Raw genomic sequence first — 8,631 nt, forward strand, 5'->3', positions numbered from 1 at the left:
AAGTGGAACTCAGATGTTATGCTGGCCTCACAGATTGCAGCTTTCCCCACTTGGCCACAATGCCAGCCCCTCTATCAATTTAATTCCTCAAAAATAGCTCAGTAATGTTGGCATCTATCTCATTTTGTTTTTTCTCTGTTATTATTCAACTTATTGATGTCTTATTTTTGTTCACATTATTCCTCTCAATTGCTCTACCTGAGGTGAGTAGGGCTGCTGTGTTGCTTAAATGAAGTGTATGCTTTAGATTACTCATTTAATGAGTGCATGTCATTCACATAGCACTTCACTGAAGTTCTACTATGTCCCAAATCCTCTTCTAGGCACAGAATTTAGACCACTTTTCTCTTAGGCCCAGATCTTGCCTTTAACATACTACTTGGAATTTAGTAGCTCATGAAATCTGCAGACTGCATAAATGAATGAATATTTTGAGGGCTGTGCTTTTGTGGAGGAACTTCATAGGAGACCGAAGGAATAAAATAAATCAAAAGTATCCACAGTATATAGAATGTATACTATTTTACAAGTCACAGAGAAGAAGAAGAAGAAGGAAAGTAGTAAGACTAGAAAGTTTGTGGCAAGACTAACAGGCGCTGGTCAAGAACTTAATAAGCACATTAGGAAAGCAGTAAGGTTTCTTTTTTTTTTTTTTTGAGGAAAAGTTTTTATTTCTAGTGATGAAATTGGCTACAGAACATTATGAAAGTTTAAAAATACAAAGAGAAATTGTCTATAATTAATAGATTCAAAATTTGACAATCAGTGAATATCATTATTAGTCATTACCAACAACAGTTATTGATTTGAAAGGCAGAGTGACAGGAAGAGGGAACCACTGCTTCACTCCCCAGACACTTGCAATAGCCAAAGCTTGACCAAGCCAAAACCAGGAACTGGGAATTCATTCTGGATGTCCCATTTGGGTGCAGGGACCCAAGCACTTCTGCCATCCTCCGTCTCCTCCCAGGGTGCACACTAGCAGAAACTTGCCTCAAAGCAGAGAAGCTACCACTCAAGCCAGACATTTGTATATGGGATGTGGGTGTGTGGTGGTGATAGCAAGCCCTCATAGATAAAAAAAAAATAAAGACAAAGTTATTTCTATGCCAAGGAAATTACTCTGTAGTCTTTCTCTTATAAACTACGTATTGCTGAACCTAGATAATTTTTCCTTTATTTAACAATGACATGAAAATGTCAGTTGAGTTGGCTTTCCTGAAGACCTTGTTTCTTGAATATTAGTGGCTAGTTGAGATAAATTCTTTTCATCTCTTTCTCGCTTCGGCAGCACATGTGCTCGCTTCAGCAGCACATATACTAAAATTGGAACGATACAGAGAAGATTAGCATGCCCCTGCGCAGTAAGGTTTCTTTACCTCCCTGTAGACTCTGCTCTCCAGAGGTGAACAGGGTCCTCTAAACCCACTTGCTGCACACACAAACACCTGAGTGTTGTATTCTCCCACAGGTGTTGGAGACTGATATGGTGTTCTGATTTATATTTACATAATGGCTAGTGACATCGGGCATATTCACATGTTTTGACCATTTACATTTCTTCTGAGAAATGTCTATTCAGATCCTTGCCTGTTTCTTCACTGTATTTTTTGGAGTTTTTCCAATTCATGTAAATGTTCTGGAAATCTGTAAACATTCAGAGTTTTAATTTTTCCTGCCATCTGTTCATTGTATCTACACTCTGATGTTTACTTTGTTGTGAAGAAGTATCTTAGTTGGATATACTCAAATGTCTCTGTTTTTATTTTTGTGACTATTGCTATTGGAATCTTACCCAAAAGCTATTGTGTGTTGACAATATTTAGAGTTTCCCTATGTTTACTTGGGTTTGGGTCTTATGATTACATTTTAATTCACTGTGAGTTCACTTTCACATAGTGTAAGAGATGTTGGAGTCTCTTTTCAGGCTTCTACATATGGATCATCAAGTTCCTCTGCACCACTTGTGAAAGAGATTCTTCTTTCTCCAGTTCATTTTAGTTCCTTTGTTAAATATGAGTTGCTGGTAGAAATTTGGGTTTATTTCTATGCTACCAAGTCTTTTCCATTGAACTATGTGTCTGTTATTATATCAGTGCTAACACTTCTTCTTCTTTTTTTTTTTTTGCAGTATATTTATTTGAAAGGCAGAGTTACAGAGAGGTAGAGGCAGAGAGAGAGAGAGGTCTTCCATCCACTGGTTTACTCCCCAAATGGCCACAATGGCCGGAGCTCTGTTGATCTGAATCCAAGTGTCAGGAGCTTCTTCCAGGTCTCTATGCAGGTGCAGGGGCCCAAAGACTTTGGCCATTTTCTACTTTTTTCTCAGGCTATACCAGAGAGGGGTATAAGAAGTGGAGCAGCTGGGAAACATACTGGCACCCATATGAGATGCCAGCACTGCAGACGGTGACTTTACCTGCTTTGTCATAGTGCTGACCCCTGTAATATGTCTTAAAATATGGTGTGATGTCTCCAGCTTTTTTTTGCTTTATAATATTGCTTTAGATGTTAAGCATCTCTCATGTTTCTATGTGAATTTTAGCATCATTTTTTCTAGCTCTGAGAACATCGTTGGTATGTTGATTGGGATTGCATTGAATTTGCAAATTGCTTTTGGTAGTATGGATATTTTGGTATTATTCTTCCCATTCACAAACATAAGTTTTCTGTGAGACTGTCAAAAAGCCTTGACAAAAATTGGACTTTATTACACAAAAATTCATCACTTTTTGGGATCATTTAAATCCATAATTTTGCACTAATATTTGATAAATAATTAAAGACTTTGAGCATTTTAGTAGGAGAAATTAAAATATTTATCAATTTATTCAAATATTGTTTAGATGTGATATTCAAATATTGTTTAGAGCCATTGTCTGTATTCCCTCTAAATTACGATCTTTTTGCTTTTTGCCTGTTAAACTTGTCCCTTGATTCAACAACCGTTTTTAATGTAATGTAAACTGAAAATGTCATTTCATAAGCTAAAAAAAATGACAAAGAAGGAAAAAGAAGGGAGGGAGGTTGAGTATATAATTATGTTCTCCGAATTTTTTCTATAAAACATATTGAATCATTTAAAAGCTAATTAAAATTAAACTCAAAATTGGACCATTATGACCAATATTTAAAACAAGTGATTAAAAACTGTAGATGTCTTCAATTTTGATTATCATTCTTCTTTAGAATATCTGAAAGAAATCCAGTTTCTCACTTTAAAATATACCAGTGTGTTAGAATTTAGTATTAAATGACTTTGTTTAAAAGTGTTATTTAATCTATTGCTTTAAGTAGTAATACTATGGCCATTGTAAAACAAAATCCTTATCATTTTTCATAAAACAGGAAGGGCCTTTAAAACATCATCACTAAAAATATTAAGAGACCTAAAATATAACATTCTTAAAACCCAAGTGATACCATTCAAAATTTTCAAATATGCAGGGATAGTTCATGTCAAGTAACTAAATAATTGTGAAGTGTATATATGGAATAGCTTCTATAAATTCTTTTGGCAAGGGCTGGCACTGTGGCATAGTGGGTGAGGCTGCCACCTGCAGTGCTGGTATTCCATAGGGGCATCAGTTCAAGACCTGGCTGCTCCACTTCCTATCCAGCTCTCTGCTATGGCCTGGGAAACACTATAAAATGGTACAAGTCCTTGGGCCCCTGCAACTGCATAGGAGACCAGGAAGAGGCTCCTGGTTCCTGCCTTCCAGTCAGCACAGCTGCAGCCATGGAGGCCAACTGTGGAGTGAACCAGTGAATGGAAGACCACTCTCTCTGCCTCTCCTTCTCTCTCTGTGTAATTCTGACTTTCAAATAATATAAATAAATCTTTAAAAAATTCTTTTGGCAAATAGATGAAGCTATTTGTTATACATTTCAAATAAATAGCAAACATACTAGAAAAATATATTGAATAAAATTTAAGCAACTCATAGCTATACACAGAAATTTCTCACCATAACAACATAGCAACCACTAAATTTCCAAATTCAATTTTCCACAACTTAGAATCTTTAACTCCAGAAGGAGTACAAAATTGACAGAACAGTGGCCTATGTATCAGGATACCTAATGCTAATACAGAATTATCCCTGCCACAACTTACCTATGTGACCTTGAACAATTCACTTTACTTCTCTGGGCTTGGCATTTAGCATCCTCATGTGATAAAGGAGGCTTGGATAAGATCAGTTGTACTCTATCTTGAGACTTCAATGATCTCTCAGTTTCCAAACAGGCACCTTAAGGGAAAGTAAACCTTTAGATCAAAGCTTACATTTTTAAATCTAAATATATTTTAAACTCTTTCTACAACTAGTACAAAACAACACATTCAAATGTGTACCATGCCACTTTTCAATATTTGGGAATAATTAATGCATCATTTTAGAGCATTGTCTTGAGGCCAGTGCTGTGGTGTAGCTAGTAAAGCCACTGCATGCAGTGGGGGCATCCCATATGGAGGCCGGTTCAAGTCCAGGCTGCTCCATTTTCCATTCAGCTGTCTGCTATAGCCTGGGAGAGCAGTAGGAAGTTGGCCCAAGTCCTTGGGCCCCTGAATCTGCATGGGAGACCCTGAAGAGGTCCTGGCTCCTGGTTTCAGATTGGCATATCTCTGACCTTTTAGGTCATCTGGGGAGTGAAAAAGCAGATGGAGGAACTCTCTCTCTTCCTCTTGTTCACTATCTGTGTAACTCGGACTTCCAAATAAATAAATAAATAAATCTTTTAAAAAATCAAAAGAATATTGTCTGGCACACAGTGAACCACTAAGTACAAGATATTATTAGTAATATTAGATTGAAATATTGAAGTAAACTAGGCAATAAGCCTTAAGATGCAAATTAATACCAAGAAATATAATCTCAAATTTCTGTGTTCAACAAGGTAGTCTCTTTTCACTACTAACTTTATACTAAATAAGATATTTTGATATTTTGTTAAGAGTAAATTTATCGGGGGCCAGCGCCGTGGCTCACTTGGTTAATTCTCCACCTGTGGTGCTGGTATCCCTTATGGGCAAAGTGTTCTAGTCCTGGTTGCTCCTCTTTCAGTCCAGCTTTCTGCTATGGCCCGGGAAGGCAGTAGAGGATGGCCCAAGTGCTTGGGCCCTGCACCCGGATGGGAGACCAGGAGAAAGCACCTGACTCCTGGCTTTGGATGGGCACAGCTCCAACTGTGGCAGCCATCTGGGGACTGAACCAATGGAAGGAAGACCTTTCTGATTTCTCACTGTATATAACTCTACCTGTCAAATAAAAAAAATTATTAGTTTTTCATAAAAACTGCAGTATTGAAAAAGTTCTAAAATCCCTCTAATTCTAAATGTCTGTGACTGCTAACTCATTAGCACATATTGCATTCTTTACATCTGGGTAATCATGACAATTCACTTTTAAATGATTAACAGATCTGCTGTTATATATAAATACATGCTTTTCCGAAAATCATACAATAAGCAGGCTACATACTTTACTTCAAGTAGAACTGCCATATCCAGTCCTACAATTGTAAATAAGACAGTTTCAATTGTTCAGCATTATCAATTATAAATTCCAATCGTGTAGCAATACTCATAAGAATTTAGGGGGCCGATGCTGTGGAGTAGCAAGTAGAGCTGTGGCTTGCAGTGCTGACATTCCAATTGGGTGCCAGTTCAAGTCCTGGCTACTCAAATTACTATCCATCTTTTTAGGCAAGTAAGACTTACTATCCAGCAGTAGAGGATGGCCCAGGCCCTTGGGCTCCTGCACCTGCATAGGAGACCCAAAAGAAGCTGCTGGCTCCTGGCTTTGGATTGGCAGAGCTCCAGCCATTGTGGCCAAATGGGGAGTGAACCAGCGGTTGGAAGACTGCTCTCTCTCTCTCCTTCTCTGTGTAACTCTGATTTTCAAGTAAAATAAATGAATTTTTTTAAAAAAAGGATGAAATAAAAAGGAAGATGAAGATTACAAAATTGTTTAATTTTTTTAATAAATATAAATTTCCAAAGTACAGCTTTTGGATTACAGTGGCTTCCCCTCCCCCAAAACATCCCTCCCACCCATAATCCTCCTATTTCCTGCTTCCTCTCCCATCCCAGAAGATTACAAAATTGTATGAAGGACATTTGTACAGTAAACAAATATACTGATTTCCAATGCAATATTTGAATACTTGAAGCAGGAACGCTAAGTACTTCTTTGCCAAAATAACATGTTTTCTCCAGTGTAAAACCCATTTGCCATCCCCATACACAAAGGGATTTGGGGCAAGAAGGAAAAAAGAAGTCCACACATGCAGAAATTTTAAGCAAAACAAAATAGAGAATGTATTTAGTTTCATGTAAATCACATGAGAATTAATAGTATTCTACCAATTTGCAACAAATATTTTTAACTTTAATGAATGAATGAACTTTCAGTTACATAGCAGGAAACTTCTACCCTCTCCCATAAAACTGAAAGAGAAACTTTTTAAAAGTAAAAACTGATGAAAGAATTCTGCAATACATGTTAATGTTAAGTAGCCCAGCAGAGTTTATTTAGAAATACAAACACACACACAGAAAATAAATACATTAAAATCTTACTGAATAGGTCAGTAATAGTTCAGGATCCAATATGTGTGCAAAAGATTCTGGATTTCCCAGTCACTTTGTATAGGAAATGATGTGCTTTGCTATGTAGCATGTAACTTTAGATTCCTGAACACCTCCACTTTGCTTCTTACCCTGAGTCCCAGCAAATACAGGAACACAGCTGTTGAGTCATTCATTTTCTGGATTTGGGAATATCAAAGAATTAATGAGTATAGAAAGTTGTACAGCAGAGACCAAGAATGTCCAAGGGAGGTCACGTAAATCAATTGAACAAGTCAAACTACTATGAATGTATACTGAATGCTCTGTTTTTAATATGTCTTACTTACCTAAAAAGACATGAGGGCTATTGCTCTCTCTCTTAATACAATTAAGGAGAAGATATCACCAATGCTCAAGAAAAATGAATACACAGCAGAGCTAATACAAAATCCCCAAATTCCAAAATAGAAAAACTGGATATGCACTCCTTACACACACCCTGAAGTGGCAATGAAGTAGAACAAATCTAAAATTAGAAAAAAATCTTTTTTTAAAAGATTTATTTATTTATTTGAAAGTCAGAGTTGCACAGAGAGAGGCAGAGAAGAGAGAGGGGTCTTCCATCCACTGGTTCTCTCCCCAGTTGGCTGCAATGGCCAGAGTTGTGCCAATCCAAAGCCAGGAGCAAGGAGCTTCTTCCAGGTCTCCCACATGGGTGCAGGGGCCGAGGACTTGGGCCATCTTCTACTGCTTTCCCAGGCTATAGCAGAGATCTGGATCCATATGAGCTGCCAGCACTGCAAGTGGTGGCTCTACCCACTATGCCACACCACTGGCCCTGAAAATTCTTGTCAAATTAAGAACATTTAACCTTTGTTTAGAGTGCATTATTAAAATATCTAAACTGGGGGAATACATAATTTCTTTCTTTAGAAATCAGAAGAGAAAAAGAACACTTCAAGCCTACTGTGACACCACACAGAAGGAATGGAGAATCATGATCTCAATTAGCCTAGGGACAGAATAAAAGGGAGGGAAATAGGAACAACAGAATTAAGATGAATAAGCTTTGACAGCTGAGGGAATCTGAATGTAAAGAAAAGGCATGCAGTTAACTGAAACAATAGAGATAAGTCTTAGAGGAAAAAACATTGTTAAGTCATATTAATGGGGCCAGAGCTGTGACTTAGTAAAGTAAAAAAAAAATCTAAAATTTGTTTTTAAATTATATAATTAAAAAAAGATAAAAAAGATGTTCAATCTTAAGTCTCTACAGCATAAGATATACATCAATTTTCCCAGGTTCTATTTGCATTTATTAACAAAGTTTCATGGGTGTAATCACTAAAGTGGCTCCAATAAGTCTTTTTATAAAAATTATTTTTTATTTTGACAGGCAGAGTGGACAGTGAGAGAGACAGAGAGAAAGGTCTTCCTTTTTCTGTTGGTTTACCCCCTAGTGACCGCTGCCGCCAGTGTGCTGCAGCTGGCACATGGCACTGATCCAAAGCCAGGAGCCAAGTGCTTCCTCCTGGTCTCCCATGCAGGTACGGGGCCCAAGCACTTTGGCCATCCTCCATTGCACTCCTGGGCCATAGCAGAGAGCTGGACTGGAAGTGGAGCAACTGGGACAGAATCTGGCTCTCCCAGCAGGACTAGAACTTGGTGTGCCTGCACCGCAGGTGGAGGATTAGCTTATTGAGCCATGGAGCCTGCCTCCAATAAGTCTTAACCTGGGATGCAACTAAATTTAACAAGGATACTCAATAGGAATTTTAGAAGAATTCCAAAATATGTATCAGAATAAAAATAAATACTTTACTTGGTACATCTCATTTTAACTATACTATTGTCTAAATTTCCAAATATCAGATGTACTAAAAAAATCCCCAAAGCAGCAGAGTTGGTCCGACATGATGAGGAATAAAATAAAGAAAATGAGAATTCGCAGATCCCAGATTAAAATAACCAAGAAGGCCCAATAAAAGAAAACTCAATGTCTTCATACACTAACATTTATTACCTCAGATTTATTTAACAAAAAGGTGATTATTCCA

At 37.5% G+C, this 8,631-nt stretch overlaps 1 pseudogene; it reads left to right on the plus strand.

Moving 5' to 3' along the window:
- Positions 1-1,296: 1,296 nt before the first annotated feature.
- On the plus strand, positions 1,297-1,364 carry LOC138848206 (U6 spliceosomal RNA; annotated as a pseudogene).
- Positions 1,365-8,631: the final 7,267 nt, after the last annotated feature.

This window comes from Oryctolagus cuniculus, unplaced genomic scaffold (genome assembly GCF_964237555.1).
Source record: "Oryctolagus cuniculus unplaced genomic scaffold, mOryCun1.1 SCAFFOLD_124, whole genome shotgun sequence".
Taxonomy (NCBI): domain Eukaryota; kingdom Metazoa; phylum Chordata; class Mammalia; order Lagomorpha; family Leporidae; genus Oryctolagus; species Oryctolagus cuniculus.